This window comes from Aotus nancymaae, unplaced genomic scaffold, assembly GCF_030222135.1.
Source record: "Aotus nancymaae isolate 86718 unplaced genomic scaffold, 86718_ANA_hifiasm-v0.15.2.pri h1tg000036l, whole genome shotgun sequence".
Lineage (NCBI taxonomy): Eukaryota > Metazoa > Chordata > Mammalia > Primates > Aotidae > Aotus > Aotus nancymaae.
The window spans coordinates 19533993-19548485 of record NW_026988450.1 but is presented as its reverse complement, the minus strand read 5'-3'; the positions used below and the strand labels follow the sequence as shown (position 1 = coordinate 19548485).

Sequence of the window (14493 nt, the reverse complement as noted above, 5' to 3'; positions counted from 1 at the left end):
CTTGTATTTTGTCCGGCAACCCTAATCTTGAGGTGTAGTTCTGTCCTGATTCATTCCGAAGGCCAACGTTGGGTTTTCTAGTGGAGAAGTTAGTGGGCACACTGCCACTTTGTGGCAGCCAAGAGCAACGACATTACTGCTTTTGGGAGAGAAGAGGTGATAGTTCAGTAATTAGAATTTTATTTCCAGTGTGCATAACATATCAGACACCAAGATAAACTAAAGTGGCCTTTAAAGAAAGAAGTATGGAAACCACCATGCTTATCACAGATCACATTAGTTTTGGTTGGCATGATGGCAAGATTTATCTCTTTTCTGAAGAATCGATATGCCAACATTTCTAGATAAGGTTTGGAGAAATGAGAGGATGACTTTACCAGTGAATATTGCCAGAAACAATATGTAAACTATTCTCATGTGACCAGCAGTAATTATAAGAAACTGCGTATAAGAACATGATGGTATGAACTGCCAACACAATTCCGCTTTTATTTAGCACTATCAAGCCAACGTTTGTTTTTACAAGACCTCCAAGTTAGTCATTTTTACCAGTAAGAAGGCGAAAGGATACACTAATTTCCTCAAGGTTGCACATCTGATCAATAATAGAGTTGGAGGGATGTAAAAACTCCCTACCTTCCAACCCTTGAAGACTTTCATTAACTCAGAATCACTATTGTTTTCTGAAATGAGCCTCTTTCAAGACCTTTAAAATATTATTTCAGAAATACTAGCCATACATGTGGAAGTAATAATCTTGTGATAATTTAAGGCATCCTTGTAGAAACTAAAGAAATCCCAAGTTAAAAATTCTCAGATATCTTCAGAATCTCCAAAGCAAACAGAACCTTTAACAATTTACCTTCTGTTGTCCCCTTATCTTCTTACTGAATCATTTACTTTATATATATTTTTTGGAATAAATATTCTTAGGATATAGTTATTTTTTACATCCACACAAGAATATATTTAAAAGTTAATTGACAATAAGCTATCAAACACTTATTTACTAACACTATAAAAAGTATTTTAATTAATCCTTAATTTTGTGTGGCTACATTTAAACACTCAAACCTTGACAGTAAACAGAGGTAGAAAGTAGAGGATCACATATACACCAAGTCGTTATTTTCATTTGTATTAGAAACTATAACAGGTATAATCTATGTCAAAGTATTTGAAGCTGTTTTTACCCTGAAGAAGAAAAACTTACGGGCTTACTAATTGTCAAGCAGAGTCAAACATTGGTTGATTTTCCAGAAGCCACAATTGGCTATAATATTTTATTGAGAGTGTTTCAGTTTAATCTTGATGGAAGATTACCCAATGAATCAAAATTTCAGCAATTTGTCTACAGACAGTAGACAATTAGAAAAATATGTATATGTTACATTATTTAGTTTAGCCGTCTGCCAAATACGCCATGTAATTCTGTGATGGAGGAAACAGGGCAAGGTCATGCTGGCCTTAACCACTTGCTGGCAGAACTGCTGACCTTACACAAACTTTTAACAGTGAACTGGATGTTCCAGAAAATAAGTAGTTAGTGTGGAAAAGAGAGATAATATGAGACTGGGTGGGAAATGAGCATGAACAGAATCTGCTGCACTCATGCAAATTCTTTTGGCGTATCTGTGTGATTTATAGTACGTGAAAAGATAGTCACAATGAATTCAGACAAAATCAGTATCATGCAGAATGCTTTACTAAAATGCAGGTTTGCATCACAAAATAAGTTGGTGATACTGGAAAGTGAGCATTTCTATTTTACGAGTAGCTGACATAATCTCAGGACTTCTTTTGCTACCTTTGTCCATGAAAATAGAGTAATTTCTAGGGCCTAGATTTTCTTTATGCATTCGTATATAAGTACAAATGTGTGCTGTGATTATTCTGTTATTTATTTTGCTTACCTGTATTGCTTTTCCATCACCCCTCTACAGTACATCTTCTACCTTTTTGGTGTGTCTGAATAGTATCCAGTTCCATTCTAATCACTTTCTTCCCATTCTTAATCCACATGATGTCATAACATAGTTTATTCATGCAGAATTTCTCTGGAAACTCATGCAACAAGCCATGGTAACTATCCTGTCTTTGGCAATGAAAAAAACATGAATATATGAACAATGTTAGTAATTAGCAGACACCCAAGTCACTTTATTTTTATGTATTTATTTTTTGAGATGGATCTTGCTCTATTGCCTAGGCTGGAGTGAAGTGGTGTGATTACAGCTCATATGATCCCTATGAACTCGATCTCTGGAGGCTGCCTTGACCTCATGGGATCAAGCAATCCTTTCACCTTAGCCTCCTGAGGAGGTGGGACCACAGTGGGCACCACCATGCCAGGCTAATTTTTGCATTTTTAGTAGAGATGAGGTTTCACCAGGTTGTCCAGGTGGGTCTTGAACTTTTGGGCTAAAATGATCTGGTCACCTTGGCCTCCCAAAGTGCTGGGATTATAGGCATGAGCCACTGTGCCCATGCCCACCCTGACCCCCCAAGTCACTTTAAAATCTAGACTTCATTTAATAAAGATATACACCTAAGAAATATTACACATACTCAAATGAAATTATTTAAATTCAGTTCCATAGAAAGTAGAATCCAATAAAAGAAATTGAAGGTAATAATATTCACTTGAGTGTGTATATATTTTTCTGAATTTAAAAGAAACAAAGTGCTGCAGTTCTTTTAGAGTTGTCTAGCAGGTCTTCTGGGTTTTTAACCAGAAACCCTCTCTGTGTAGGGAGAGGCTGAGAAGCAATCAAAATACAAATTCTAAAACTCCCAATTAAAGATTATTTTTATTACTAGTTCAGTTTTGATAATATGTGAATGATTATTTCTTTGGGAAAAGCTAGCACTTGAAAACAATACTATCATCTGAGAACTTGCCTTTCGTCAATCAAATATGAATTACTAATCATTAATTCGAGCAGTCTATGGAAAGTTAATTTCAGATCTGATATGATTTAAAAAATCTATAGTAAAGAGATTCATAGTTTCATGCCCTGAAATGCTGGCAATATTCCTGGACTTATGCAAAACTTTCAGAATTATTAATAATGTTTAAAAAGTGGTCTGGAACAAAAAAGTTTAAATTCTACCCAGTAATACAAAACAGACCTTTTCTCTGTTCATCTTGCTTTTCATATTGTTTTATCTGGTGCCAATTTTTGTATTATAAAATCTGTTTTACAGCATTAGTCTTTCTCACCTGTTCTTGGGATTTAAGCCAAAATTTTCTTAACTCCAGTTATTGGCACTAGGGTTATCATTTAATGTTGTAAGTGCCTTTACTTTCAAAGGCAGATATGAGAAAGTTAAGAAATTGACAAGTGAGGAAAGGCACTGCAGGAAACTTTCCACTCATTCTTTAAGACACGTTTCAAAGGTTATTACCTATATAAAGTCTTCCCCGACTTCTCTGCCCTTCCAGAATACTAGCTCTATTTTCCTCAGAGTGCCTGTAATCCTCCCCAGGTGTCCTTTCCTTACTACAGTGAGCTCTGAGACTGTGCTGTTCTTATCTGCAACTGTAGTGCATAGGACATTGATCATGACACAGCAGGTCTGTCAATCAATGCTTACTGAATACGTTTCAACGTTTGTTGAAAAAAATAAATGAATAAAAAGATCTGCTGCAATGTATTGAGACTCTCTCCACACACATACTAAAATAAACAACCCAAGTCAATCATTAACTAAACACTGAGTGGTCTGGTTAAATATCCAAGTCTAAGTGAATTAGAGAGATTAAAATGAAACAAAAAACTTATAAACCTGGTAAATATAATTTTCAAGTTAGCACATAGGCAGATTTTTGTTATTCTCACATAAAGATGCTTTGTAGTCTTTTCTATTTCAAAGGTTTTCTATCTGAAGAGTATATGGTTATTGGTCAATACTTTCAGTTGCATATAACAGAAACAGTCTCAAACAAGCTTAAGGTAAAAGGAGAAATCTATTGTCTCACAGAAGGATGGTGGAAGAGCTAGCCTTGGGCTTTAAATCATTCAGAGTTCTCTCTCTCTTTCTGCATTTTCTACTTGGTTTCCTACTCTATTTCTACAGATGGATTTTTTTCCTTTTTGTACCCACCAGAAGGAGATTATGACCAAATGGCAGCCTCATACTCTAATATTTCCATCCCCAGAGATGAAAGATGTTCTTTCTCAAAAGCTCTAGATATAAAATTCTAGGAAGCACTTGTGCAGTCTAGCTTGAGTTCTGTGTCTCCTCCTGAATCAGTCAGAGAGAGTTGTCCCACCCTGGGTTACATGCGCACTTTTGAAATTGGGGCAAATTTGCCAATACAAAAAGAAGCAACATATACTGGAGAGATAGAGATGATGATCAATATGAGGAGAGTTGCCATATTTTTCCTTTATTTGCTTGTAAAGAACCTCTCAATAATACCAACCTATGCTTCAACATATGCAAATTCATAAATGTGATTCATCACGTAAACAGAACTAAAACCAAAAACCATATGATCATTTCAATAGGCACAGAAAAGGCTTTCAATAAAATTCAACAACCCTTCATATTAAAAACCTTCTGCAAACTAGGCATCAAAGGGACATCCCTCAAAATAACAAGGGCTATCTATGGCAAACCCACAGCCAAAATCGTACTGAACAGGCAAAAACTAGAAGCATTCCCCTTGAAAATCAGAACAAGACAAGGATGCCCACTCTCACCACTCCTATTTTATATAGTACTGGAAGTCCTAGCCAGAGCAATCAGGCAAGAGAAAGAAATAAAAGGCATCCAAGTAGGAAGGAAGTCAAACTATCTCTTTTTGCAGATGATATGATTCTATGCCTCAAAATCCTCATAGCCTCTGCCCAAAGGCTCTTAGATCTGATAAGCAGCTTCAGCAAAGTTTCAGGATACAAAATCAGTGTACAAAAATCAGTAGCATATCTGTACACTGATAATGTCTAAGCTGAGAGCTAAATAAAGAACACAATACCATTAGTAATAGCCACACACACAAAAACGAGTAAAATACCTAGGAATACAGCTAACCAGGAAGGTGAAAGATCTCTACAATGAAAATTACAAAGCACTGCTCAAAGTAATCAGAGATGACACAAATAAAAAAACATTCCATGCTCATGGATAGGAATAATCAATATTATTAAAATGGCCATACTGCCCAAAGCAATTTACAGGTTTGATGCTATTCCTATTAAACTACCAATGACACTTTTCACAAAGTTAAAAAAAAAAACTAGTCTGAAATTCATGTGGAAGGAAAAAGAGCCCAAATAGCCCAAGCAATTCTAAGCAAAAAGAACAATGCTGGAGGCATCACACCCAACTTCAAACTATACTACAAGGCTACAGTAACCAAAATATCATGGTACTGGTACAAAAACAGACACATAGACCAATGAAACAGATTCAAGAACCCAGAAATAAAGCCATACACTTTTAAGAATCTGATCTTCAACAAACTCAACAGTAACAAGCGATGGGAAAGTACTCCCTATTTAATACATGGTGCTGGGATAATTGGCTTGCCATATGCAAAATATTGAAAATGGACTCTTTTCTTTCGCCATATACAAAAATCAACTCAAGATTGATTAAAGACTTAAGTGTAATACCTAAAATTATAGAAATCCTGGAAGATAACCTAGTAAATACCATTTGGGGCATTGGAGCTGGCAAAGGTTTCATGACAAAAACTCCAAAAACAATTGCAAAAAAAACAAAAATTGCAATGGGACCTAATTAAACTAAAGAGCTTCTGCACAGCAAAAGAAACTATCAACAGATTAAACATACAACTTACAGAATGGGAGAAAATATTTGCAAACTATGCATCGAACAAAGGTTAAATTTCCAGAATCTATGAGGAACTTAAATTAACATGCAAAAAACCAAACAACCTCATTAAAAAATGGGCAAAGGACATAAACAGTTACTTCTCAAAGGGGACATATATGCATCCAACAAGCATAAGAAAAAATGCTTAACATCACTAATGATTAGAGAAATGCAAAAACCACAATGAGATACTATCTCACATCAGTCAGAACAGCTAATATTAAGAAGTCAAAAAATAACAGATGCTGGTGAGGTTGTAGAGAAAAGGAAATGTTTTTATGCTGCTCCTTGGAATGTAAATTAGTTCAGCCACTGTGAAAAGCAGTTTGGAGATTTCTCAAAGAACTTAAAACAGAACTACCATTCGACCCAGCATTTTCATTACTGGGTATATACCCAAAGGAATAAAAATCATCCTACCATAAAAACACATGTACATATATGTTCATTGTAGCACTATTCACAATAGCAAAGACATGGAATCAACCCAGATGCCAATCAATGGTGGACTGCATAAAGAAAATGTGGTACATGTACACCATGGAATACTATGCAGCCATAAAAAGAATGAAATCATGTCCTTTGAAGCAACATGAATGGAGCTGCAGGCCATTATCCTACGTGAATTAATGTAGGAACAGAAAGCCAAATATCACATGTTCTCACTTATAAGTGGAAGCTAAAGCTTGAGTACACCTGGACACAAAGAAGGAAACAATAGACACAAGGGCCTGCTTAAGGGTGGAAGGTGGGAGGAGGGTAAGGACTGAGAAATTACCTATTGGGTACTATGCTCATTAACTGGGCTACAAAATAATCCATACACCAAACCTGCGACACACAATTTACCCATGTAACAAATCTGCACATGTACCCCCTACACTTAAATTTGGAAAAAAAATTCTAACCTAGTTGAAAAGAATTTGTTCGGTTCTCAAATCAAGATGACTACTCAGTTCAACAGACCAATAGAGGACAACCATGGTGGCAGAGATGGTTTCAAATAGAGATTGGTAAAGAAAGAACTCGTGGAACAGAGGCATATGGAAAAGTAAAAACCTGAGTCACAAGAGGTAGGAAGCAGGGATTCTTTCCAGTCAAGGGTTCTTGTCCACAGGGCATGGTGATGTTCCAGGATGCTAAATACCATAATCTCAGATACTAAGGCTATATTATAGGGAATATGGGCTGCTCAAAATACTGGTCATTATAGGGTATCAAATAATTCTACACCATGTACTCTGAATTTAACCTGGATTGTGCCATAATGAAATTTGCAATATATCCTGAATGTGATAGAGAAAGAGGAGAAAAGTAAGTTATCAGCAAAAATGTTCTTAAGGCTTTGCCAAACTCATTGTTGTCACACTGACAATAAGCAGTAGGACTAAACTTTGAAACTAGATATACATAAAGATAAATATAGTACGTATTTAAGTATTTTGAACTAAATTTTACTGAATTCAACTTTTCCAAAGTTTATATTCTTTAAGAATAACCCAGTTTTTTTTTTTTTTTTTTTTTGTTTTTTTTTAAGACTCCAAGCCAGAATGATATGCTATTTTGCAGAGCTGGCAGAATAGAGTGTACTAAGACTTTTCTACTTATTTTTAGCCATCTACTAGAATAGTTTCTTCACATTTAAAAAGTCAGCTTTACTGTAGCTATCATACTGTGAAATCTTTTACTAAATCTTTCTACTTAACAGATTTTCTTAGTATTCCATTAGTAAGAATGATAAAATCAAGGCATAATTACATTCATCTGGGATTCTTTGCACACAAATCTTGACTGGTATATGTATAGTATTTAAAGCTAGAAATTTTCTATGAAAAAATAAATGGTTGTTTTAAGAGAAATAAGAAGTCCTATATAGCTCTTATATGACCTTTAAGAATCCAGTTGAACATACAACATATGTTATCAAAACCCAGGCATTAGAATGATCGACCCCTTGTAATACCTCATTTACTTTTTCCTACTTGCAACATTAAAAAAGTAAGCATACATAAGAAATAAACTAAGTCTGTTATCTCTAATATGTATGTTAATAGGATCTTAAGGAGATAATGCCTTAACTTACATAAAGTTCTCTACTAATGGAAACCCAAGTTCACTTCTAATTGGCATTTTGTCTAAAAAAGACATTGACCTTCAGGTGAGTATGTTTCCTTGAAACTCTGGTATCTATGGTTGGATTTACTTCTGTAGACAAGATTTGTTCAATCATTATTTCATTCAGCAAATATTCCCCACACAATTAGTGATTCCATAGGGTACATTATTCAAACCTTAGGGCAACCCAATCCATAGCCTGTGATTTTCTTCTAAGACTTCAAAGCCATTGATGCAGTCATGATATTGATTCATTAACAATGAGTTTTTCATTTGCAAGTGTAAAAAATGTCCAGATAGCACTGCTGGGCCGTGTTTAACCAATTTGTATAACTGGGATGGTAATAATTTAGTTATAAAAAGAAAACAGAAAATGTTAAAAGACTTGGAAAGTCATGAAGCGAGTAGCTCACAATACCTGACATGAAGATAGGCTCTTTATATCCAAGATCACTCTTCCTGAAAACAAGCTAAGTCGCATCAAACGGAGAAAAGAGTAAACTTTTGGGTCCAGTACCATGTCACATTGTTTCTTTCTAGTTTGTAAACTTCAAAGGACTCAGATAAACCAGGAGAACAGTTAAACTCATCATTTCTTCATCAACTCAAATTCCAAGGTGAGATAGCCCAAATACAACACTGTTTAAAGGAAATATTTCTGTGAATTCCAATGAAGCTCTTGAAGACTACTGTCTTTGGGTCATTTGCTTTTTCCATATATTTGAATTTAAGCATCTACAGACAATCCTGGCAAAATAAGCTATTTTCTCCTGAATTCTTAACTATGTCATTGATTAATTATCAAGATAGAATTACTTCTGAGGTTAAAACAGATCCTTGAGCTTTGGTGGTTCACTGTATTCACTACTTCTAAAATTCTAGTAGTTCATGCTTGTGAAATTTCCTTAACTTGACCTAAGTTATTTGATATGGAAAATAAATTACACTAATCAAATTATTTAAGCATCTCACTATTTCCTTATTTGGGCAACCTGGAAATCGTGTCAGCTTATTTGGGACTCTAGTATTGTGATTGGCAGAAGACCTAAAGAATGTAAACAGAACAAAACAAAGTGGAAAAGCCACATGAAATTAAAAATCAAAACAAATAAAAATACTGGTCATTCTAAAACTTCCCTCCACTAAGTTTATTTGATATTCAGGCTTGGATTTTATTTTTTCCACATGTATGAGAAATATGAAATTTGAAATTGTTACTTTTTCTTAGCATGCTTATTCTAATGCAAGCCTCGTAGTACTAATGAATAGCAGAATTTCAGGACTGGTGTCTTCTAGTTCACTCATAGTGGCAGTCATTTCTCAGCACAAATCCTTTTTGAGGGAGGATAATATTAACAAGTCATTTAATAAAGCACATGCAATCCCCATATAAGACAAGTTTGACAATTGTGAGACACTAGAGCAGCAGTCGACCTACTGATATTAAATAACTCCTTAAAATACGAAAGAGATATTATGTATTTTTTCTTACATCACAAATGAAATCTAATATAACTCCAAATATTTTAATGTGCCTTATAAAGAGCTTTTCCTCAACAAATCTTATCTGTACTCTTCTTGAAATAAATTGAAATCATTTTCAAATATTTACTATGTATCAAATAAATCCCTTGCCATTTCATCTATACCTAAAAGACTGGTTTGATCATCTTATTTTTCTTCTGAACATTCTATAAAACATATTATGTATTTGAGTCACCATAAAATACTATTCTTGCAACGTTGCCAATTTCAAAATGCTCCGTTGGATAGTTTATCATTGGTGTTCTCCATTTCCTTTCCTGATCCTCTTTGAGAATCAGCCAGGCAAATGCTAGCTGAATTTATTTGCACTTAGTAATGTGTCTTAGCCTGAACATTTCTTACTGAAAGGAAATCACAGGGCCAAAAAGAATAAAATTCAGTTTTTGGCTGAGTCTCTAATAGCATGGGAGTAATATTACATGAAAAATAGAGACTGAGGGAATGTAAACATTAGTTTATTCAGTTCAACTGATTTTCTTCCTATTAAGGTGTATTCTGTTATATCATTTTCCTCCTACTTACTAAATAGTTAAGCCCTGACATCATAAAGAAAACTGCAATTCACATAACTAAGGCTAATGTCACCCAAAGATAACTTGCTATTTTAAATAATATGGAAACTGCATTGGGATGACAGATAAGTATAACAATCCATTTTATTTTTAAATGCTTTTGATGTGTTCCAGACTTTGAATATTCAGACAGAGGAATAATGGAAAAGTTATTTTTTCCCCTCAAATCAGACCTCCACACCCCAAACTACTATTCCTCCACCCTCACCCCTGAACTTCTAGAACAAAATTGATGGATCAAACTCTCCTTTTCTTGCCAAGAGAATAGTCCTGGGCTGAGCTTCAGAAGATCTCAGATCACTGGCATTCTTTCTAAGAGTACTCCCAGATATATTTCTAAGTAATATTCCTTCTCTTGTTGGGGGAAATTAGAGAAGATTTCTACCTGGTGCCATATCAACTCAAGGATAGAGTCAAATACTGAGAGGCTCTGTCATTTGTCTTTGGATCTCCTTCTGTAGGCCTTTACACTTAGGCTCCACAGTAGGACCACACTTCTGTCACAAACCAGCAGTGAGAAACCAGGGCTAGACCTACAACACATACTTTACAGCTTGTTGTATCAACCTTTAAAATATTCAGTATTGTTCCCCCAAAAAAGATCTTAGCCAGGATTTCTAAGTACCACCATTGTTCAATACAAATTGTATGCATTTTACTTCTCTGATAAATCTGTCTACAGGGCAAAAAGAAACAATGGTTCACAATAGCCATTACTGCCTGTTTAAATAACTTACATTAGCTATTTTAGGGTAGGCATACTAGAAATATATTATATTGGTTTTTCTTCTTAGAATGTTTTGATTTTTCCTCATTCCAGAAGGATATTTTTTCCTGCTGTAGAAGTCTTAGCTGACAATACTTCTCTTTTTGTACTTGAAAGATGTTGTGCCACTTCCTTCTGGCCTCCATGGTTTTCGATGAGAAATCTGTTGTCATTCAAATGGTTGTTCCTTGATAGGTAACCTGTAGTTTCTCTCTGGCTGCTTTCAAGTTTTTTCTTTGTCTTTACATTTTGCAAATTTAATTATGACATATCTTGGCATGAATTTCCCTTACTTTATCTTTATCTTATTTGAAGTTTGCTGAATTTTCTGAAGTGTAAATTTATGTTTTTTACTAAATTTGAGAACTTTTCAGTCATTATTTCATGGAATACTTTTTCAGTAACATTTTTTCTTTTATCTCCTTCTGGGTCTTTGATAATATGCATGCTAGATCTTTTGGTATTGTTTCACAGGTTCTTGATACCCTGTTAATTTTTTCTCAGTCTGTTTTCTCTCTGTTGTTAAGAGTGGAAAAATTCTATAGATCTGTTTTCAAATTCACTGATTTAATCTCTCATTTCCATTCTATGATTAAGTCCATCCAACGGGATGTATTAGTATTATATTTTTTACTTCTATAGTTTCCAATTGGTTCTTTTTGTATAATTGTTTCTCCACTCAGACTTTTTGTTTCTTAAACTTGTGTCAGGGGAATTTGTCATTGCTACATAAAATATTTTTGTAATTACTGCTTTAAAATCCTTGTCACTTAATTACAACATCTGATTCACTTGGGTGCTGGTGTCTGTTTATTGTCTTTTCTCACTCAAGTTGGAATTTCCCTGTGAGTTTCTTACTGTATGGTGGACATTTTGGGTATTAGATTATAAAATTACAGATTCTATTTAGTCTTTTTTTTTTGAGACAATTGCCCTGTTGATGTGTAGTGTGAGTGTGAGAGTCAGATGGATATTTATACTTAGCTTCACCGTTTTGTTGCTGGAGAAGTGGGTTAGAAATTTAGCTCACCACTAGTTTCTGATCACACTAGTGGTAAGTGGAGTGCTAACTGAGCCTGCCTCCCACCACCTTGTTCTGCCTCATTGATACCTGATGGAGATGGAGTCTCAGCTTCCCACCATGCCCTGCTGACACCTTAGTGGGGGAAAGTGGAGTGGCATGGCATTGTACCCCCTCATTCAGTCTTGTTGCTGCTGGATATGCATAGGTATTCAGCTCTCTCCTGAGTCTGCTAACTCCAGGAATGTTAACTAGTCCTGACTTGCAACATGTTTTCTAGTCTTGATATTGAGTAGGGGTGGAGGTTCAGGTGACTGCATAGAAAGACTGATATCACCCAGTGGAGGAAAGAGTGCATCATGGCTTGTTTTCACAGGGTGGAGGGATAAGGTGAAAGATTACTTCCTTGCTCATTCCCACTGAAACCATGGGGGTCGAAGGAGGATTTTCTGTTAATGGTTAGATATGGTGGGACCAAAAATGTTTTCTGTTGATAGGCCACCTTTTCCTTATACCTTGGTGAGGGGGAATAGAATATTCTAGAAATCTTGTGTGTTGTTTTGAGTGTCTGTTGGTATGGTTTGCAGTTGAAGGGTTCTGCAGTGTTCTGTCTAGAATATATAGAAGGCAGTTACAAAAACTGAGGTGACTCATCACTGCATTGCTCCTCAAGTCCTGAGGTCCCTAGGCAGTCTGTCTTCTTTCCACCTTTCAATGTCTTTCTGTGCTTGTGTTCTGTAGTATATGTGGAGTTTTTATAATTTTTCAAGAGAGAAACTGGGAGGAGTGAGGTCTACTCCATCTTGGCGGGAATCAAAAGTCCCATTGTAGATTTTTTTTTACATATACAAAAAATTAGTGAAATCAATTCAATAATAAAAATAAAACAATATATTCTCCACATTTTAATATAGACCTTATTATGTATAATTCTGGAACAAAAAAGATCAAAAATTTTACTAAGAAACTATTTCTGCATTATTTTGTACATGTGTGGGCACACAAATTATTGTTTATACCTGAAAGTCTTCTGCCATCTCCAGCTCAGTGGTTATTCCATAAATATGTTCTTCTTTGTTTTTGTTGTGAATAAACTGAGACCATACTCAGAAAAAAAAATTCAATTCTTACTATAATTTGCAAATTGTTTTATGCCAAAAACAGTCTTTAGGCATCTCAGGGACCTGGGGCAAGAATAATGGACCCTGGTGTACAATTTATAAGAAGAAGTGAGGCAAAGGAGACAGGATAGACTCTTTGAAGTTGAGCTGGAATTGTTGGTATTGGTATGAATTCACAATTTTTAATATATATAGATGAATGGATATAGAAATAGATTCACACGTGAGTAAATACGTAAGTGTGTATGTGGATATATGTGTGTATGTGAGGAGGGTGTTTCCTGGTTCTATCCTCTATCCTCTGAGAAAGACCGGAAAGCAATGACACCACGGTAGCAATGAGCACACTGAGAAGCCAGATGTTGTTTTCTAAATATTATATCCCAACAAAAGGAACCAGGGATTTCTGGAGAAACAACTGATCTCAAAATCAGAGCAAAAGAAAAATGCATAAGAACCTTGAACATCTTTTTGTGTAAAAAAATAGGAATTGCCTATAGAATGATTAGGAAATATCAAGAAACCAGCTTAGAGGTGCTTTTATTAGCCAAATCTAGAAAAAAATTAGCATTAAAAATATATGATAGTGAAGGATTATAACCAATTGGAAAACAGAAATCTATATGTACATGCTGATCTGAGTGAATGAATGAATAAGTGAAGGAAAAGAGAAATCTCTATCTGAGAGTAGTCTGCCAATTAATAAGAAATGATTGATTTTAAAAATGACTGGTTTTGGCTACCTCACAGTAATAACTGACAAAAATCATCAAAATATACTCAACTCTTGTGAATGTTTGATAGAGAGTAGGATAATTAAATAGTTACAAAGTATCTTTTCATTAAGTGCTTATTAAAATACTTAAATTGCAAAAGCATCATTAATTATTCTTAAATTGTAGAAATCTGGCAGACACTCGGCTAACCAAGTGATAAAACCAACATCACATGCATCCATTGAAATCATATAATGAGAAGAATACAGGATCTTCTGGGGCGCTCCTACCAAAAAGTACATAACCTGAATCTAGGAAATATCAAGAAAACCCCAAATAAGGAATATTCTACAAAGTAACTGATCTATATGCCTCAAAAATGTTCAGATCATGAAATTCAGGGGAAAAAAATAAAACCCTGAGGCACTGTTTCAATTTAAGAGGTTAAAAGAATGTGACAACTAAATGATTGGATCCTGAACCAAAAAGGAAAGCACTTATAAGTAATATTATTGATGCAAATCACACAATCTGAATGAGGTCTATGAATTAAATGGTATTATTTTAATTTGTGTTGATTTCCTCATGTTTATTATTGTATTTTAATTATATAAGAGCATGCTTTTGTGTGTGTGCAAGTGTATACTAAAATACTTAGAGGTAATGGGGCATATATCTATAACTTTTGAACAGTTAAAAAATAAATTTGTGTATATATATATATAGGTACACACATATGTATGTATAATGTATGCAAGGGGAGAGAGGAAAAGGGAAGCGAGAAATGGAA

The 14493-nt window shown here is 34.8% G+C and overlaps 1 non-coding gene across 1 annotated transcript; it reads left to right on the top strand.

Annotated features, from left to right (window-relative positions):
- The first annotated feature begins 2681 nt into the window (after positions 1 to 2681).
- LOC135278157 (U7 small nuclear RNA) lies at positions 2682 to 2743 on the top strand. The gene has a single exon (XR_010345711.1). It is a non-coding gene; the product is annotated as a U7 small nuclear RNA (small nuclear RNA).
- The last annotated feature ends 11750 nt before the right edge of the window (positions 2744 to 14493 follow it).